The sequence below is a fragment of the Mesocricetus auratus genome, unplaced genomic scaffold, assembly GCF_017639785.1.
Source record: "Mesocricetus auratus isolate SY011 unplaced genomic scaffold, BCM_Maur_2.0 Super-Scaffold_100006, whole genome shotgun sequence".
In the NCBI taxonomy this organism is placed as follows: Eukaryota; Metazoa; Chordata; class Mammalia; order Rodentia; family Cricetidae; genus Mesocricetus; species Mesocricetus auratus.
The window spans coordinates 84,353,812-84,374,525 of NW_024429190.1; the positions used below are offsets into that span (position 1 = coordinate 84,353,812).

Below are 20,714 nucleotides of genomic sequence, written 5' to 3' on the forward strand. Positions count from 1 at the left end.
TCTTACACATAACTTGTCTGTGAATCTGCACAGGTAGAGAGAGAGAGTGTAGCTAGGGAGGGTTTATAGCCTGCTTACGGGATTGCACGCCTCCCTCTGGCTAGTCCCCACTGCCCTGTGCTCTGCTGGTTACCCGTGTGTTTAGGAAGAGGGTCTTGGCTCTTCTACACCTCCACCACTACCACCTTTATACAGACATTGAAGAGATCTTACATAACAGAAATAAATGAGAGATACTAATTCGTCCTGGACAGGTACCACCATATTTAGAATCTCTATAATTAATTAAACCCTGATCAAATGTCAGCCCTTGGAGCATTTTGCCTTAGATTGGTTAGGCTGATCCACTCATTAACCTTTGGGGTCAGCTTGACTCTCTGAGCCTGGGCATGATAGTGACTTGTGACTAAGTCATTCATTCCCAGTATTAATCAGGTTGGAGCTGATGAAATTTGACTTATTTACTGACTTAATTTTACTTATACTTTAAACAGAAGGAGCCTGACTGGCTAGGAGTAAAGGGGTAATAGCAAGGGTTACCCACATACGGTATGGTTTAGCCACAGAATTGAAAGAGGTTTGGAGCGTGACTTTGTTTCACTTATGATTAATGTTAATAATGTTAGGGGTGAAGTATATTCCATGTTTTGGGATACATCAGCTTAGCTATTGGATTTTATTTCCTTTGATGACTTAAGAGTTGAGCCCTTGGAAAAAACAGACGTTGGAAGCAGAATTCTAGACTCTTCTGTTGCTGTGCAAAAGGCTCACATGCTAATACCTTTGTCATCCATCAGTTGCTCGCATTAAGTCACTGCAAGTGGAATATGAGTCCATTGGTCAGGCCTTACTGTAAAACTTGCTCACAAATGAAAGCCATAACCTGGCCAATTCCTGGCTGCATGGATAGGCGTTTATAGGAACACCTCACAGCTTTCCCTTGTATATGATGAATCTTGCCCTTAATGATTTGTTGCTTTGGATTTTGTGGGCGCCAGCATAAATTACATTCAGGAGAAATCACTCTTGGTTTCTTGTGCTAATTAGTTGACTTCAGAGAATATTACTGTAGAAGTTAAGCGGTTCTTACTCTGATCTGTTGTGCTAGACCCGGTTGGTTTAATGCTGGTTTTCACTTGATAAATTGGACAGGTGTTTGTGACCAGCTGTCATGTGACTGTGGTAGCTGGAGCAGAGACTGTACATGACAGAGGGTTTGGTATTTCATAGAGAGCAACAACCCCTCTTCTCTGACACTTGAATTAGAGTGTCTTTATGTCTTATTTTATTTGAATATTTTGATTTTTTTTGAATAAGGAAAAATGTTTCTTAAGTGGTAATTTTTTTTGACAAGGAATTGTTATAGTCTGTGTCTTTTTCTACTTTTTTTTTTTTTTTTACGAGACAGGGTTTCTCTGCATTATTTTGGAGGCTGTCGGTCCAGCCCGGCCTCGAACTCACAGAGATCCGCCTGCCTCTGCCTCCCTAGTGCTGGGATTAAAGGCATGCACCACCACCGCCCGGCGCCTTTTTCTACTTTGAAGTTTTGCCAATAGCTAATATTTTTAAGATCTTCATGTATTTAAAACATTTAATTTCCACAGATTGCTGATTATTTTTAATTTCCAAAGCATTTTTTGCACAGATTATTCCATTTTCTGTTTTGTTCCTAGTTTAGAGATTAAAGTCCTAAATTGAATTTCATTTGCACAGATAAAATGTACCAAGCTGCCTATTTCTCGTGCATGTAATATGGATGGACAGCGTTAAAAGAAAAGCCCCAAAAAGATATAATGAATTCTTCACGTAGTGGAATATGGAAAGATGTTTTTTAAGTTTTCAGCATTGGAACCCTGTCAATCAGACAGACCCTTTAGTAACTGGAAGATGTGAAGTGGGGGTGGAAGTTGGACTCGGTGGCCTCTGGCCTGCCTGACTGTGTACTTAACCCAGAGCCGTGGCAGTGAGCCATGGCAAGGCCCCTTTTTTGTAGAAAACATTTTGTAGTGCCTCAGAGAATTTCTTCCTTCCTTCCTTCCTTCCTTCCTTCCTTCCTTCCTTCCTTCCTTCCTTCCTTCCTTCCTTCCTTCCTTTCTTCCTGCAGTTAATAGATAAACTATTACAACTGCAGAACAGAAAGCACGTGTGCCAGGTCTTTCCCCATCGGTTGGAGGCCAGGCAGAAGGATCCAAACAGAGCAGATACTTCTTAGCAGGGATGGGTGACATCAGGTGAACGTACTTCATGTCCAAGAGGATGGTTCGACCTATATTCTTTGCAGCTTAATTACATGTTGTAAAATAAATTCACATTTTTCTTTACCACAAGCCAAATAATGCTAATGAAAACTTACTGACAGGTTCAATAGCATCAGACAAAAGGGTGTTCTTGTTCCCAATAACATCATTTTATCTTTTTTCCTTTGTTATGTGATAAGCAGAGAACTTCACAGTGATGTTCTTTCTATTTGAAGGAACAGTTTAATTCTTGTTTATAAAATGTTGATGTTTTTCCCTCTTATCGATACCTGCTTTTATTAATATCTGTGTCTTTAGGATTTGTTTCAGAAGGCATTAAGTCATCAATGACATTTACATTTTAACAAATACTTGTTTGGGGCCAGTTAAATGCCAGGGATTTCTGAGTGCTCTTAGCAGAACAGTAGTAACTCAGATTATCCTGCAGTCCGTGTTTTGTTTGGGGTAAGGAGTGGGGAGAGAGAGATGACGAATAAGAGTGTTTCAGTGGTGATTCATGCTGGGAATAATTGAAGATGAGTGACGTGAGGGCTACTGCACTAGGAAAGACAGCTTCTGTAAGGAGTCGGTGTTCCAGCTCAGCAGTGAGAAAGAGCCCTCGTTTGAGGTCTGCAGGAAGAGGGTTTTCTGTATGCAGTGCAAACAGCAAATGCCAAAGGTCCAGGATGGAAGTGCTCTTGGCGGAACAGTGTACTGAGGAAAGGGGTCTGGGTTGAAGTTGGAAAAGGGAGACCAGGTCAGGTGACATGGTGCTTCCTATAAGGAAGGCACAGGAGCCATCTGATTGAACAGTGTGCACACATTGTCACTAGAGGACTACTGGAAAGTGTCAGGCTATAGTTGTGCTTACTTGATGGACGTAGGGGCCACGGTGGGGAGCAGAGAATCTAGTTGGTGTGTTGTTTTGCACTGGCCGAGGTTAAAGGTGGACGAGAAAAGCTATTTGGATTAGGACTGTGGCAGCTAGAGCAGAGAGCTGGGGGTGGGAGAGAAATCTGTCTGCTTTGGAAGTATGAAGACAGCAAGGTTCCTGGTGGACATAGTAGAAGGAATGTGGGAATGTCATGGGATTTTGGCTTGAGTAGCTGGATGAGTTTTTATACTAGAAATTGTTAACAACTTTCGTTGAAGGTATTTTCCTGGTGGTGGCACACACCTTTAATCCCAGCACTTGGGAGGCAGAGGTGGGGGGGGGAGAGGGAGAGGTATTTTTGATGGGTGTATTAAAAATACATACTTAGTTATGAGTGTTGATGTACAGTACAATCCCAGCACCTAGAAGGCAGTTACAGGAGAGCTGTTCCAAGTTGGAGGTCTGGAAAAGATAAGATACATAACGAGTCAAGGGCTGCCTGAGATATAGAGTGAAACACTGTCTCATAAAAGAGCTACGTACATGTGTGTCTGTGTATGTGAGTGAGCGAAACCCTTTCTCATAGTAGCATGCGCATTAACTGCTGCTTGATGGTTTATGAAGAGATGGAGAGCTGTTTTGATTCTACTAGCCATACAGAATATTAACCCACCAGAAGGATGGTGGATTTATTGTTTGAGTTTCTACTTAGTTTTCTAAAGCTTCTCACACCGTTTCTTACACGCTCACACCTTTAATTGTATTTTGAGTTTGAAGAAAATTTCTCAACCCATGTACTTCTTACTACAAGTGCAGCAGAATGTGCCCTGGGTCCAGGTGGTAGTTAGTCTTATAAGGCAAAGAAATACTTCAAAATGGGTGTCTTTGAAATACTCAAACAATTAAAAACAATCTTTTCAGTATCTATAGAGAATTTATGTTCATTCTGTATGGCTTTTACCTTAGAGAAGAAAGTTAATCCTCCCAGTTCAGGATTCGCTGCTGCAAAATGTGTAGCCTCTTAAGGATGGAGTGATTAGCAGGATTAATGCTAGACCAAGGAAAATATATCACCACTTTTCTGGGTTCATACCCTCTTTGCATTTGGTGTAATTGATTGTCTTTTAATAGTGTTCATGTTTGTCTATGACTTGATAACAAAGCTTAGAGATCAGATGTTGGTTCACACACATCTTTGGAAATCAGGCCACGAGGGTAATGTATAATGTGTCTTCCTTATGTACATGAAGGGTTGATTTAGTTCAGAAAAGCCGTCCCCTGAAAGATCAGAAGACTAAGCCAAAGCAAAGCTACTATATAGGATTAGCCCCTGAGGTGAATTATCTCATATAAACTTCATTTCCCCGCGCTCCTAATGAGCATGGCATGATCACATAGCTGCATTTCCTGGTGAGGCTAACCTGATTGTAAGATAGCAGCAGTCTTTCAGGCCCTCGGCTGAATGAATTGCTTGCTATTTCCAAGTCTAAAATACTTTCTTCCCCTTTCAAGTGCTCCTTGGCAGCAGCTAAGGAATGTTAAAGCTGCTTTAAGTGCCAATTAAGGCCAATTATAACCCGCCTGGCCTGCTGAGACGGAGGAGTTAGTGGAGGCTTGTAAGAGGAAGAACTGCCTTCCACCAGTGATAGGAACACATGGCTGCCAACAGCTTGTTTGTTGCTCTCCAGAGCATGGGTGACAACTGTGCTGACTTAGGGGTGCTGTTTAGGAAACCCCACGGTTGTGAAGGACTGACTAATTTCTGTAGGACAAACTTTTTTACTCTAATTCTTTGTTTCTTCAAATACTGTGTGCCCTGTGTTGTCACCTTGGTTGTAACCAATAAAAGATAAGGTTTATTGAATGCCTGCTATGTATTTTGTACTGCATTGTGTGCATTATTTGACTTAGTCCCCACCTGTGAGAGGAGGCATGCTGCCAGGAGAAGGCAGAATCCTCTTTCTCTGGACCATACATTGATTGGAAGTGTTCAGACTGGTGTCTGTGTCTTCATCCCAAGCCTCATTGTCCACTGGCCGCTAGCAGTTTGAATCCACACTTTGACAATAGCTGTGTCTTAGCCTAAGTAAAACTGTTCGTATATACCATTCAGACCATGGCAGTTACAGGATTTTTGGAGTTTAAGGTGAAAATGTTATTTGATCTTATTAAAATGATACTTTCATCTTTTAAAGAAGTTGCCTTGATTATTTTCATAGGAAAAATAGGTCACAACCAAAAAAAAATTTGTGTACACTATTGGAAAATGATTTAAACAAAATAGTAATGTTTTCCAAGAAAAGCTAAGGCTTTTCTTAAGAAGTGGCTTAATCAAGACTTTCCTCAGAACGCTGAGTGATATTTACTCTCATCTGTATGCTCAGCTTTTGTGTTCATGTTCACATTCCCAATGTTACACTTTCCTTGGTCTTTACTGCCACTCATACTTTCTCTAACATAGTGAAAAAGAACAAGTTCAGATTATTTCTCTTAGGCATGACCATGCCTGCATCGCAGCTGTCCTGTGGGCTGAAGTAGGAGGTCACAGGTTTTAGGGCCAGCCTCATCATTAGCAAGACTGTCTCAGAGTAAAGTAGACAGTGCACAGGCTACAGAGGCCTTCCCTGGCTGTGCGCACGACCCCAAATTAGTCCCGGAGCAGTCATGGAGTGCCTGTTCGCAGGACATTGTTCTTATTGGCACTGTCCCTGTGTACACAAAGTAAACACAGATGAACAGTGACTGCTTTTAAATTGTTCACTGTTTCTAGCCATCAGGGAAATGTAAATTAAAACTATGTTGAGATACCACCTCACCTCAGTCAGAATGGCTGTCATCAATAAATTTCAACAACAAAAGTCAAAAAGGATTTGGAGAGAAAGAAGTCTTCATATATTGTTGCTAGGTGTGCAAATTAATATAGTCATTGTGGAAATCAGTTTGGAGATTTCTTGAAATTAAAACAAAATAGAACAACTTCTCCATGACCCCACTATTTCATTCCTGAGTACAGACGGAAAGAACTTAATACTCTGTGTAGAGATATTTGCTATTTATATGTAAGCAAGTATATATGCCTGTGAATATTGTATGACAAGTAGAAAAAGAACCAGGGGATGCAGAGTGAATGCATGCTTATGAGAATGGGCATACCGATAATTGCCTTTCTAATTCTAATGCTTACAGAGTTTTCATTTTTGGTGGCAGTGCGTAGGTATATATTCAGTGGTGAAAGTGTAAAACACGTGATGCTCCATAGCTTCTGTTGCACATGGACACTCTAACTGTAGAGAAGCTCATTGAGTTGTGCAGTCTTTGGGTCTGATTAATTAGATTAGATTTTTTTTGCAACTTTTGTTTGTAATAAAATTTTAAATAAAACAAGATAGACATTTGCACAAATGGAAACTGGAGACTGGTTCCATGGATGCAGTGGAACTGAGAGGCCTTAGCCTCCAAAAGTCCCCTTGTCCCTGAGACCTTCCAGTTGTTCCCTGGGGCAGGCAGGTAAGTTACTATGAACAAAACTAAGACCTGTTGCATTTAGATTGTACATGATAGATTTTGCTTCTCTTCTAATTTAAGAAATTGAGTGAGTTAGCCTGAAGCCTTCACTATTAACTATTATTATTAAACAGGGTCTCACTCAGCAGTCCACTTTTGTCTGAAACTCATTATGTAGCCCAGGCTACCCTAGAATCCCAAGAGCTGGGACTACAGCATGGTGACGAAGATGCCCAGCGGGAAGTCTTTGTTTATGCTAATTGATTTTAAAGGATTCGGGGAGAAATGTCTTTATCTTGTTCTTATAAGCCTGCACATCTCCTCTAGTGTCTTCAGGGCTACTGTAGCTTTGCGTTTCTGGTTACAGCTGTGGAACATTGAGGGTAGACTGCAAACAAGGCGCTAACTACCTCAAGCATAGTAAAATTGCAGACTCTGTTGAAGTCCAGATGCTTGCTGTAAATGGAAGCAGTGTGGCCATTCTCTTATCAGAGTTAATGTAGAAATTGTTTCTGGTATTCCTCCACATTTTCTCTTGTCTTCTGGTAAAATGATTTACACCAAGAGAATTCATAACTTGCTAAACAGTGTTCTCTCTCTCTCTCTCTCTCTCTCTCTCTCTCTCTCTCTCTCTCTCTCTCTCTCTCTCTCTCTCTCTCTCTCTCCCTCTCTCCCTCTCTCCCCCTCCCCACTCCCCCCCCACAATCACTCACTCTTGGACATCTCCCCCACATCCCCTTTTCACATTTAAAGTGTTCATTCTGAGCCACCAAGCATCTGAGCTGTTATTCCCTAAAGCTCAGATCAGCTGGCAGTTTTCTTCAGGTCTGTTTAACAGTGAGCTTTGTCAGTGACAGAAAGATTGTCATAGTGCTGAGATAGGGAACGGCCAAGCAACATCACCTGCTTTCAAGAAGCCACAGAGAGCAGTTGTATCAAGAGTAGAAGAACTCTTCACTTTGGCTTTCCAGGAATTGAAGCTTAGCCAATACAATATGCATATATGGTGTTGGGCAAACTTTGAAAATATGTATCAAAACTGGGTCCGGATTGTTATTTGCTTTAGGAAGAAAAAGTTGGCTTTTAAAAAAGTTTGTTTAATAAACTTGACTCTTAGTGAGTATAGCTTGTGTAGGGAAATAAAACATCGAGAAAGGCTACTGATATTTATAGAAATATCATAATTACTCAGGATATTTTTTTATTACTCAAGGTTTTGTTTTTGGTTTTTGGTTTTTTGTTTGTTTGTTTGTTTTTTTGGTTTTTCGAGACAGGGTTTCTCTGTGGCTTTGGAGGCTGTCCTGGAACTCCCTCTGTAGACCAGGCTGGCCTCGAACTCACAGCGATCCGCCTGCCTCTGCCTCCCGAGTGCTGGGATTAAAGGTGTGCGCCACCAACGCCCGCCCGGCTTACTCAAGGTTTTTTTGTTGTTGTTGTTTTGTTTTGTTTTGTTTTTTGTTTTTACGAGACAGGGTTTCTCTGTATTGTTTTGGAGGCTATTGGTCCAGCCCAGCCTCGAACTCACAGAGATCCGCCTGCCTCTGCCTCCCGAGTGCTGGGATTAAAGGCGTGCGCCACCACCGCCCGGCATTACTCAAGGTTTAAGGCAGTCCTATACTTTTATTTTTAGTAAATCCTGCAGTAACATTGCTACTCTACAGGTAGGTATTCAGAAAACAAGTGTAATTCACATTGTAGTAGGTTAAATTATAAATTCTGTATTCAATTCTGATAGACCAGATATCCTGCACATCAGATATTTACATTATGATTCATAACAGTAGCAAAATTGCAGTTATGAAGTAGCAACAAAAATAATTTTATGGTTGGAGGTCTTCACAACATGAGGAACTGTATTAAAGGGTCTCAGCATTAGGAAGGCTGAGAACTTCTGTAATAGAGGAATTAATTTATACCAGCTGGCATGCCTTGTATGACCATATTAGATGAAATTAGACTCCACCCCTTTTTCTGTTGATCTGCCAGGACCTTTGTCATTCAAGTGCTTTTTACAGTAGTAGCAAATGTTACGTAAGCCCAAACATGGAGCATATTTGGAGTTGGTGGGCAGACTCAAATCATGATACAGGCTTGCAGTAGCAAGTATAGTGAGGCGTGGCCGAGCTCCGAATGGAAGGTAGCAAGAAGCCTCTTCTGAGGAGCCCTTCCTCTGCACAGAAGCCGAGAGGTCCTCTGGGTGAGTTTTTCCTGGTAGTTTTCAAAGCTGGCTTTGGCTTGGGGCTTGGTTCAGAATAAGCCTGTGGAAGGTACGTTAGGACTTGGCTGACTAGTGAAGAGCCCAGTTGAGCCAGGCAGAGTCTTGAGGCAGGCCTCTTTTCCTTCTGGCATTTGTCCTGTCCTGCTAACAGGCCTGGAGGGGAGGGCTCTGCCGCTGGAGGGAGGGAGCTCTGCAGTGCTGGGGGGATCAGTGCTAATCTCAGCAAGAGGGATTAGCTGCTGCAAGCTGTCCACAGGAGCCATTCTGAAATGTCATTTGAGTGATCTGGCCAAAGTTCAAATGCAGGCAGGAGTTGAGTTTGCTATTAACTCCTAGAAAATGCTGAGGTTTGCATCAAACAGATCCTGGATTTCAAAACCCGGGGAAAGCGTTGGGCTCTCCCCTCTAAAAATGGAAGAGACTTGTAACACCCTCTGTTTTGTTTTGTTTTTTTAATCTTGCGGTGGGTGAGGTTTCAGGACAGCTCACAGTGTTTCCTGTAGAATGTGTTTGAAGTTGTTTTGTCCGGCACTTCAAATCCACAGCAAAATTTTCAACAGAATACTGTAGAAAGAACAACTTCAAAATATAAACAATCTTGGGAAGTCATTCAGCAGATGAAACTGTATATATCTTATTATGGTTTTCTACTCAAATATTGACTTTCTTTTTCAGTTGCATTGTTGCAGCACCAGCAGAACTAAGCTAATTATTTATCAATTTTTCTGTCTTTGGGCTGGGAGTAGATGACAGCCCAAGTTCCTTAGTTTTTACTGGGTTCAAATTTCATGCCTTAGCCAATAATGAGTTTGAATGAGTGGCTTCAGTTCAGGTTAAAACAGCTCCCCATTTATAGGGTTTTAAATATAAGTAGATCTTTAATCAGAACATTGTTGATAAGATTTTTCTAAAAATTGCCAGCTTTCGTGTTGCTCTTTCTGGTTTTATTTTTCCTGTCACTGCTTTTATTTGTAGGTAGAGCAGAGGCTTTTTCTCTGTAGAAAACAGCATGGCAAACTGTTGACAAAGGCACCCGGCCTTACTCCTGATTGACAGGTGTGTGGAGGCGGGTCCTCAGAACTGAGGTTGGCTGTTGCTGTTTGTGTTTTGGTTCATTAGCTTTGCTGTCTTCTGTCCGGAATAAGATGAAATAATAAAAGTGCAGAATTAGGCTTCTGACACAGACTGAGCACAGCACTCAACAGGTGGTGCTCCCAGTCTGTTGCTTGCTGGACTTGAGCCTCCTCCTTGGCCTGGAAGATGAGCCTAGCTGGGCTTCTACACTAAAGTTCCACCTTTAAAAAGCCGTGGAAACAAATCAAGTCTGGAATTACTGGTGTACTAGCTTGTTTTTAATGTTCTTTCTCTTCACTTGTGGTTATAAGATTACATTCTGTATCAAAATGTACAGCCTGAAGCTGACGCTGTAGCCCCACACTGACCTGGAACTCGTGCTTCTGTGGCCTCAGTTTTCCAAGTATGGGGATTACGGTTTACAGGTATGAATGACTACCTCTGGCTAATTATTTTTGTTAGTTTTATTTTTGCATTTCAATCATACCTGTATAATAAGCTGACAGCTAAAAATTTAATGGTAAACTGATGAATCTCTTAGGGTGATTTCCCCCTCAACAGATAGTTATACCTGGAGATTGATGGAGTAGGGAGTTTCACCCCTTTTATCTTGTTTTTCCCTTTTCTTGTTGTGTGTTGATACCTGACCTGAGGAATTGGAATATTTCAAGGAGTAATGTGATAGGATGCCAAGTGATGATGTTAGGTCCTATCTACCGTGATTGGTGGCCGTACTCTGTCAGCCTCCTTTGGAAAACTCCTAGTTTCCTGAGGACAGCAAAGAGAGAGAAGTCCATCCCTATGACAAAATACAAGTGTCAGCCTGCTTGTTATTCATAAATTGGCAATGGATGCAGTCAGAAATAGTGACCCCTGGATCGCAGTGGTTGAATAAACATTTTGACAATTGGGTTTTGTTCAGAGCTATAACAACAACTTTTTCTGAGGAGGTAGTCTCTCTGAGTTGTGTCTGAGGAGATAGTAGCCCTTAAGTAGCCATCTGAGTGTGTGATAGGATTGCCTTCAGGAGCCCAGCTGGTCATTCCGAATGTTCATTCATTTTTCTCTCCAAAAAAGTGTCTCAGGACAGCAGTGGGAGGTGTCACTCCCAGTCACAGTGATAGCCTTGGTAACATGCTGTAGTCTTCTGTCACTTCTGGTGATGGGTTGGGTACCTTTAAAGGTGGCCTTGCAAATGCTTCCAGAGCACTACAAGTTAATCGAGCAGAGGAGGCCTGTCCCTGCATGTGCCCTAAGGTTTTCCTGTTTCTCCATACTTGAAAGCGCTGTTAAAGGACAGTTCTCTTGGGAAGCATTCCTGGCAGGAGGATTATTTGAGGTTGCCATATCCCTGCTCCTTTCTTAGCAACATTATTTACAGTCCATTCACGCTCGCCCCTTCCCCCACCAGTGCAGTCATTCTCCCTTGTAATCTGCCCTTTGTGGTCTTTCTCTTTCATGCAGCAGTGTGAATGGGGTGCTGCAGTGTGAGCCCTGCCCAGAGACGTGGAAATGCCAAGAGGCCCGGATTCTTTAGTGAGGCCTTTATTTCCGTCATAAAGCACTGACTTGAGGAGCTTGATAATTTGATTATAGACCTTTGGTGAAAAGTTGTTTCAAGTGGCCCAAGTGCTGTAAATGACTCTCTTTTCTGCACTTTCCACTTACATTTTCATTTTAAAAACACCTCTGCATTAGAGGAGAGGAAAACGCTTTGGCAGAGGTAGCAGTTGGAGACTAATTTGTTAGGGCAGCCAGTATTGAAATCATCCCTTTCAGTTAAATCTCTCTAGTGGAAATGATGCCAAGTGCTTTGTGGTGAAGAGGTTTCTTTCTCAGTGTTTTCCCTTTGTAAACCCCCTAAACATGCTCGGAAGTGTCCCCAGCCCAGCGCATGTGTGACCCCCTAAACATGCTCGGAAGTGCCTCAGCCCAGTGCATGTGTGACCCCTAAACATGCTCGGAAGTGCCTCAGCCCAGTGCATGTGTGACCCCTAAACATGCTCGGAAGTGCTCCCAGCCCAGCGCATGTGTGACCCCCTAAACATGCTCGGAAGTGCCCCCAGTCCAGCGCATGTGTGACCCCTAAACATGCTCGGAAGTGCCTCAGCCCAGTGCATGTGTGACCCCTAAACATGGTCGGAAGTGTCCCCAGCCCAGTGCATGTGTGACCCCTAAACATGCTCGGAAGTGCCCCCAGCCCAGCACATGTGTGACTCCTAAACATGCTCGGAAGTGCCCCCAGCCCAGCGCATGTGTGACCCCTAAACATGCTCAGAAGTGCCCCAGCCCAGCGCATGTGTGACCCCTAAACATGCTCGGAAGTGCCCCAGCCCAGCGCATGTGTGACCCCTAAACATGCTCGGAAGTGCCCCAGCCCAGTGCTGGTGAACTATCCTTTTTCTCTATGATAGCTGCATGCCAGAGGCCAGCTCTGGATTCCCCAACTTGAAATTTGAATGTTTCAGGGACAGTCCCGCCAGTGGCCCCCTTTCAGCAAATAGACGGTGTCAGACTTTCTCTAGAGCACCTCATCCTGTGCTGGGAGAACTGAAAGAAACAGAATCAAAGAGAAGCAGCTTGAGAGCTGAAATGAGCCTGTGATAACCGTGGCTGTAGTAGAGCTGTGCTTCTAAAAAGACAACGCCAGTGATAGAAAAAGCTGCTACCTGTAAAAGTGAGGAGATATCATTAAATAGAAACATCCCTATGTGGTCAGACTATGCTGAGATTTTCAAATGGGATGCCACGTGGTTCTTTTAGAAAGTTGCTAAAATAAATATGAACTCCAACATTAAACCTAAGTCATCGTTTGATAGGCATTGCTTAGAACAATCCTGAAGCAGACATTCTCTAGTTGGTTACATTTACTTAACATAGTAAACAGTAACGGTTGTAAAGCGTGGCCTCGAATGTGTGTGAATGACAACTTTCGGGGAAACACTGGTATAGTACAGAGTTGGTGTATAAAAAATAACTTCGGGGAGTTTACAGCTTAATTTACCCCTTTGCAGGTCTTTATCTTGGATATTCCTTAGGAGGTCATGGTCAGGAAGGACAGATGAGACAATTAATGCTAGTACGTGTTGTCTTTGGCAGACTGAACGTAGAGCCTAACAGTTGGGGTTGAGGAGGAGCACTGTTAGTCACGTGGCATTTTCCACCTTGGACTGAGAGTGCTTAGAGTAAGTCAGTGAAGGCATTCTATGAACGAAGGAAGATTCTAAACTGAGTTTTCACTAAAATGCATTGCTGTGTGTTACACCTGGCCAGGAATCTGTGTTTTACATGCACTTTACATTGTATGACCACGTAGAAGGCGAAGGAGGCTTTCAGAGTCTGTATGAATTTATACATTGCTTTATGTAAATGCACACTGCCTTCCCTGGCAATCGAAGGTGAGTTTCATTTAAAGGAAAGTCATGGGGTTTCTAATCTTACTGTGCTGAGTATGTACCATGATCACCTTTTTCCCTTCTACCTCCATTTTTTTCCCTGAGTTTCACTTGAGCCCTGTCAGGAAAATAAGCTAACTTTTAAAATTATAAAATAAAATGAGCTTGAATAAACATCCTTTTTTATTTTTTTATATTTTTGCATAAGTTCCAAGTTTCCCCTAAACTACTGTTCAAAGAGACCTTACCTTAGCACAGTGGATGCAGCCCCCAAATTTAGCAGAGGAGGGCTGTGAGACCCACATTCGCTACAACCAAATGCAGGGTTCCCATTTTTTATCTCTCCCAGATCAAAGATAGGTGATTTGCTACTGTCTGTGGATCCTGGGTAACAGTAGAAGCCTGCAGCCTCCATGCATTTGTGGGGGATCTGGCAGTTAGTATGTGGTACACTGTGTAGGCTGGAGTATACTATATGACAGTGCTATAGATACTATTTTTAAAACGTTTTTCCACTAATGACCCTTTTCAGCCTGAGGAATTTTACTACTGTATAAGGAAGTTGGTTAGGACTGAGATACTCCCTGTAAATCCCATAATGTGTTCGTGCTTGGTACAAATTGCTGCTGTTGATGGTGAGATATGTTGCTTAGATTCAAAAAGAATAGTAAAATATACAAGAAAACCCCAAGGTAAGGGGAGTTTTCTAAGTACTTATCTTATCCTCTTTGCATGATGCCTTTTGAGAAAAGGACTAATTAGTACAATGGTCATAATGGTGGTATACCTTGCTGTATTTTGGATGTATAAATTGAGACTAGACTGTAAATTGATTCTTATAAGATCTCTGTCTTCCTCCCTCCCTCTCTTTGGGTGAGGGGTTGGTATGTGTATATGGAGTGTACGTAAGTATGTGTTTAGCCATAGCGTAAGTGTGGAGGTCAGAGGACAAGCCCAAGTGTCAGTCCTCGTCCTCACCTCTTTGTCTGCCACTGTGTAGAAGCCAGGCTGGCTAGCTGCCTGTTACAAGCTGAGGTTCCTCTGCTGCCTTCCTATGTTGCTGTTGGAGTACTGGGAGTGCAGGTGTGTGGGCTTGCATCCAGCTCTGTGGATTCAGGAGGTCTGAACCAAGGTCCTCATGTGGTGGTGGTAGGTGCTCACCAAGCTCAGATTTATTTTGTAAAAATAAAAAAAATGTATGTAGTTAGAAATCATGCTAATTGTGCTCTGTTAAAAATAATTCTGAAAACTTTAAGGACTTGTAAACTGCCTTTAAAAACTACTTGGTGTATATTTGTTTTCAAAGCAGTGTTTATATTAAAAGGGTTAGCTATTTGCTTTTACTCCTTTTGAGTTATACCTGAGTATTAATACTTATAATTGGCGAGGGTGACTGAGCATGAATTCAGAATTATAAACTCAGTATCCTTGGTTGCCTTCCCTTTGGAAATTAGAGGGCACACTCCCTGTCTTTCACCCCCCCCCCCTTCTGCCCTGGTGCCCCTGGGTTGTGTCACATGTCACACATGTGTTGCTGGAGGCTGTCCTAATCTCTCTCTTGTCCCACTCCCTCCCTGGCTCCTCTGTCTCACTCCCACTTTCCTTTGTAGCCCTTTCTCTGCACCTCCTCACGTCAGTGTCTTCCTTTCACTGTCTCAGCTGGCATCGGCACACTGTGTGTCTGTCTGTGGTGGACATGGCTTTCTCTTGGTGGAGCGGTTCATAGCACCCTCCAGGAACAGTGTGCTTTCTCTGGCCTGGAGCTCGATCGTGGGGAGACGAGTGAGCACTTGGAACACTTAACTGGACTCTCAGCAGAATACATGGTAGCTATGCTTAGCATCTGGCTACTGCTTTGTCTGCCTGAGACACTCTGCCCTCCCATGAGCATCTTTTTTGGTCTCTGAACAGCTACTTTTTAAGAATAAAGCAAAACTATGTGTTCAGCTTAAAGTCTTATGAAAATAAGGAGATACCATGTAAGATTAGAGGAGTTTAATGCAGATCTAATTAAGTTTAGTTTCTCTTGAGGAGAGGGCCAGATGCTGCTCTTCACAGGGTAAGGTGCCAGTTCTTCATGTGAAGAAACAGCTGAATTCAGTAGCATAAATTCAAATTCAGTAGCATAACAAGTACTTGAGCTGGTATTTCTGAGACAGGGTTTCTCTGTGTAGCCTATAGCCTGGCTGTCCTGGAACTCTCTCTGTAGACCAGGCTTCCCCCCTCTCCCCGCCTCCTTGAACACAGAGACCTGGTTGACTCTAGAGTGTTGGGATTCAAGCTGAGCACTACTACCACTGCCTGGCTCAGCTGTTTTTAGTAAATTAAAATTTCATGAGTTTTTAAAAAAATAAGTAGGAATTGGGATTGTTGAGAAATATATATCCTCAGACTTTTAGCGTTATAAATTTAGATTGGAATAAAGTGATTGTTGGGAGAGAAGCTCCTGAGTTCAGATTCCAAGGACCTGTGTAACCCTGTGTAATCGTAGTTCTCCTTAAGGGAGACAGATCAAGAGGAATCCTGGAGGTCACAGGCTAGAAACTGGGACATAGGCAGTCACAAACAAAAAAGAAGGGGTTTCCTCTGATGTTTGTACATGTACTTGCCACATTTGTGCCTGTATTTGCCAACACACACACACACACACACACACACACACACACACACACACACACACTATATGCACACCCTCAAAAGTAAATATTAGAAATCTTGGGTCTTGATTTTTCTAATGCAGTTCTCAACCTGTAGGTCAAGACCCCTTTGTGGGTTGAGCAACCCTTTCACGGGGGTTACCTAAGACCACTGGAAAACAGATTTTTACATACATTTCATAACAGTAGCAAAATTATAGTTGTGAAGTAGCAACAAAAAATAACCTTATGATTGGGGTCACCACAGCGTAAGGAGCTGTGTCTCGTAAACCCCCCCCCCAAAGAGTCACAGCATTAGGAAAGTTGAGAACCAGTGCTCTAATGCTTATTTAGATTACAGGCAGGATGAGATGTTAACTGAAGAAACAAGGGTGGGCGGTAGCAGGCTGGAGGTAGAAAACTGCTGGGACTGGCCAGACGTCAGAGTCAGTTATGCTGCAACCTGACATACATTATAAAAATCACTGCAAGTGCAAATCATGCAGTGAAACCACAGGAGCTTAGAGTGAAGCTCACAAAAACTTTCTAGGATGAGGAAAGGTAGATAATGAGCATGGAGACAGTCTAACATGATGCTAAGTGGCTGACTTTACCTGTGACATAGGCATAGAAAAGGGTTGGTTACCCCTTGTGAATTGTTAGAAGTGGCAGAGGATGTGACACAGGTAGACAGGAAGATGTAACACCAGATATGGATGGTGCAGTGTATGTGTGTGGTGAGCGGAAGTGATGTTCCTCTGTGGCTACATGTGGCCAGATGGAGTTTTCTAGGGTTTCATATGTGCATGTAATTATTTTGATGATATTCACACCAGTTCCTTCTGGTAATGCCTTCCAGATCCACTTTCCCCATTTCTTCCCAACTTAGTGTTCAATTCCCTTTATAATAGCCTACTGATTCCAATTTGTGCTGTACTTATACTGGTATGAAGCTATGCAGTGTAGCTTTCATGGGGAACTTACCAGCCATCAACTATCAGTAGTGACTCAGCTCCTATGGTTTCCCCTCCCCCTCGTGCTAGAATACTAGCTGGCTTGATCTTGTGCACATCTTGTGCAGGCAACCACAGCTGATTGTGAGTGCAGTGGTCTTGTCACATCCATCTGATACAGTTTCAGTCTGTGCCTCCCAACTTCTGTCTCTTACAGTCTTTGCACCTTCCTCTCCCTGGCTGGCCCATGACCCTTGAAAAGAAGAAATAGGATATAGATGTTCTGTTGTGGCTAGCATTCTACAGACACTTATCCCTACAGTTCTCTCAGCTCTGAGTGTCTGCCTCAACCTCTGCTCATGACTAGAAGTTTCTCTGATGAGGCCTGTGAGCGTAGAGTGCTCTTTGATACAATGTCCACTTATCAAAATAGAATAGATCCTTCTCTCCCAACTCTATGAACTCCCCAACTGTAGGTTCTTACTCTAGGACCAGCTGTGCATTTCCTCCTCTGGAGCTGCCTTAAGCCCAATAGGAAAGTATAATTACCCACTATACCTTCCTGTGCTGCTCATTGCTGTACCTAGGATTCGTAACTGGGTAAGACTGTTTATCCCAGAAGCCTGCATAGCAACTTCCAGACCTGCGATGCCTCTTCTTCAGTACCAAAATGATTTTTCCATGTCCTGTAGCCAAAGTATGTGGTTTCTTCTACAACAGGTTTTACCATTGAGTTTTGGTGGGCAGCCAGGACCCATGGCAATAGTTAGTATATTGTTTGGGGGAGGTTGTGTTCTATATCTCTGGCCAAAAACTCACCACCTCATGTATTACATACAAGCATATGCAAAATTATGTTATGGTCAAATTATTCCATAGTATATTAATGGCTTTGGAAGAAATTTACATTCTCAAAACAAGCAATATATTAGAAATTATTTTATTTAAGTGGGGTAATCAATTGATCTAAAGAGAAAGTACATTGCACATGCTAGTTAGCAACCTTATTTTTAAAAGTGGAAAAATGAAATTGTAAGTCAAGCATACATTAAATATATCTAATCTGAGCATTTTAGTTTAGCACATTAAAAATTCAAGCACTGTTTTCCTGAGTGGGCATCACTGTAACACCATTATGAAAGTGAAATGAAAAAAAAAAGTAAATTGACCTAACTTAAGTTGGGGACCTGAACTATATGCATTTGTTTTGAGAATTTCACACTTCTAGTGGTTTTTTCCTCTATACCACAGACCTGGTGCCTCCTGCAGTATGTTCATCCAACAGGTGGAGAAGTACTTTGTGTGGTCTATAGTTAGCTTCAACTGTCAGTGGATAGACCTGGTGCATTACTCTTCTGTTGCTATGACAAAACACTATGATCAAAGGCAACCTAAGAAAGAGTTTTATTTTGAGCTGGGTGTGGTGGCACACACCTTTAATACAGCATGCAGGAGGCAGAGGCAGGCGGGTCTCTGAGTTAGAGGCCAGCCTGGTCTATAGAGAGAGTTCCAGGACTGCCAGTGCTACACAGAGAAGCTCTGTCCTGAAAAACAAAAGCAGACAGAGAACTTATTTTCCCTTATGGTTGGTTCCATATGGCTAAGAGTTCATGAGGGTGGGGTTGAGTGGCATCTGGGGCAGCTGGCTGAGAGCTCATATCTTGAGCAGCAAGCACTAAGCAAAGAAAAAACTGCAAGTAGGGTAAGGCCTTAAACTCCCAAGACACCCCAGCTACCAGCAGCTACACACTGCCTCAAGCAATGACACCCCCCTAAAACTCCCTCAAACAAACAGCACCACCATCCGGGGACCAGGTATTCAAATGCCCCAGATGAGGTTATGCTTCTCTTTCAAACGGGCACACTTGGGAAGAGGAAACTTCCTCTGAGGAATTGGCCTCCATTCGATTAGCCTGTGTGAATGTCTGGGGGTATTTTATTGATTGCTGATTGATGATGGGGTCAGGGCAGCCCAGGCCACTGTCAGAAGTGCCAACACTGGGCAGATAAACCTGGACTTTAGGAAAGCTCGCTGAGCAAGCCAAGAGAAGCAAGGCAGTGATTTGGTGATTAAGAGCACTTTGTTGCTCTTACAGAGAACCCAGGTTAGTAACTCCAGTTCAGGGGATCTGATGCCCTTTTCTGACTTCAGCTGGTACTGGGCATGCATGTGGGCACACATACACACGTGTGGGCAGAAGACTTACACATAAAGTAAATCTAAAAACAACATTTTATGTGGCTTTTGATAAGGATAAAGAGTTGCTTTTCAAGTAGCACACAAAGAAGCTGCTTTAGTGTGATAGTTTCATATTAACATCGTTACACTTCATGGGTTTGTGTACCCTCCGCTGCTGCCCCCCTCTGCCTCCATACATCCTCATGGCATCTTGTTGGTTCTCCTTCTTCCCTGAAATACTATTCCCTGCTCTTCCCCTGGAAACAGCACTCCATTTCCTACAGACATTACAACTTTAATTTTCATAGTTGAACAAGGTTGCAGCAGTGTGTATGTGCTACATTTTCCTTGTCCATTAATCAGTTGAGGGACATCTATACTAGTTTTATATCTTGTCTGTTGTGAATAGTTAAATAACAAACGTAAGTGCCATGGGGTAGGAGTGGAGGTGAGGGTAGAGTAAGGACGCACTTTCCGTTGGCTTTCAGTTTAGCTTCTTGACTCCATTGTAGCCTCTGTGCCATGATTTGGAGAATTTGGGTTTGTCTGTTGATAGGTAGCATCATTTGTCTTGGTGTGATCCTAGCTCTGAAGTACATGATAAAGACTACAGAACTAGCCAGGCAGTGGTGGTGCATGCCTTTAATCCCAGCACTTGGGAAGCAGAGGCAGGTAGGTAGTTCCCTGAGTTCAAGGTTAAAAAACCTGTTTCCAAATGAAAAGAAAGAAGGAAGGACTGCAGAACTGCTAACCTAAGGTCATAGGTTCACTGATAAAAGAAGATTTGGAAATCAGCTATTTAAATGGTACTTGTAGTCACCGATTCCAACACAACTAGTGTTTAAGTATCTATATGGCTTCCATAGTGTGATGTTGATGATTTGTAAAGCTTTAAATTAAGACACTGTGATTTTAAATTCTGAGTTCAAGGCTACCCTATTGGGTCCTGAAGCAACATTATCAAATGACTGTTTTCTTGTAGTAGCATTTTCAGTAGCTCTTGATTTATAGTGGTCTGCATCTACTCTCAGAAAATCTCATTCTTAAGTAGGTAGATTTATTCTCAGTTACACCTTTGTAGACTATACTTACTCATAAATTACTTCCTAGTTTCAAAAGAAGAAAAAGAAACAGGCCTAGCTCTTTGTGATATTTTTGTCTTTAGTCTTTGGCATCTTAGTAGTGTGAAGCAGAGTTATGCCATCTGTAGTCAAGTGAGATTTTTTTTTTAAAGGTAGGAGGGGTTTGAAAAGATTGACTGGAAAACTTTAGCAGATTCTTAGGGAGCTAGAAGATGGTCATAGAAACAAGATTTAGTGCCATAGGCCGGCTTGTGGGTGAGTTTTTTAGTTTCCCTTTCTGAGAATCAGAGAGGTGCTGTGCTAGAAAGGTTAAAGACACGCCAGTGTTTGTCAGTTACTGGTCTCAGATGAGTGGTTTTCTCTTGGTGTGAACTGTGTCTGAGACCCACCAGGCATTTTGCCCCTGTCTAGATTGGTGGTTCGATTTCAGAGTGGTAAACTTCTTTATGTTGGCATGCATTGGGAATGGAGGGACTGGGCTAAATTGGCTGTGGGGCCTGCTTGAGAGCTTCCTTCAAAGGCTGGATTTGCCAGTACTAGGGAGGAAGAGGCAGGCCTCTTT

At 42.6% G+C, this 20,714-nt stretch overlaps 1 protein-coding gene across 5 annotated transcripts in view; it reads left to right on the plus strand.

Annotated features, from left to right (window-relative positions):
• Atxn7 (ataxin 7) overlaps positions 1 to 20,714 on the plus strand; it is a 141,305-nt gene that overhangs the window by 101,040 nt on the left and 19,551 nt on the right. The window lies entirely within an intron of this gene.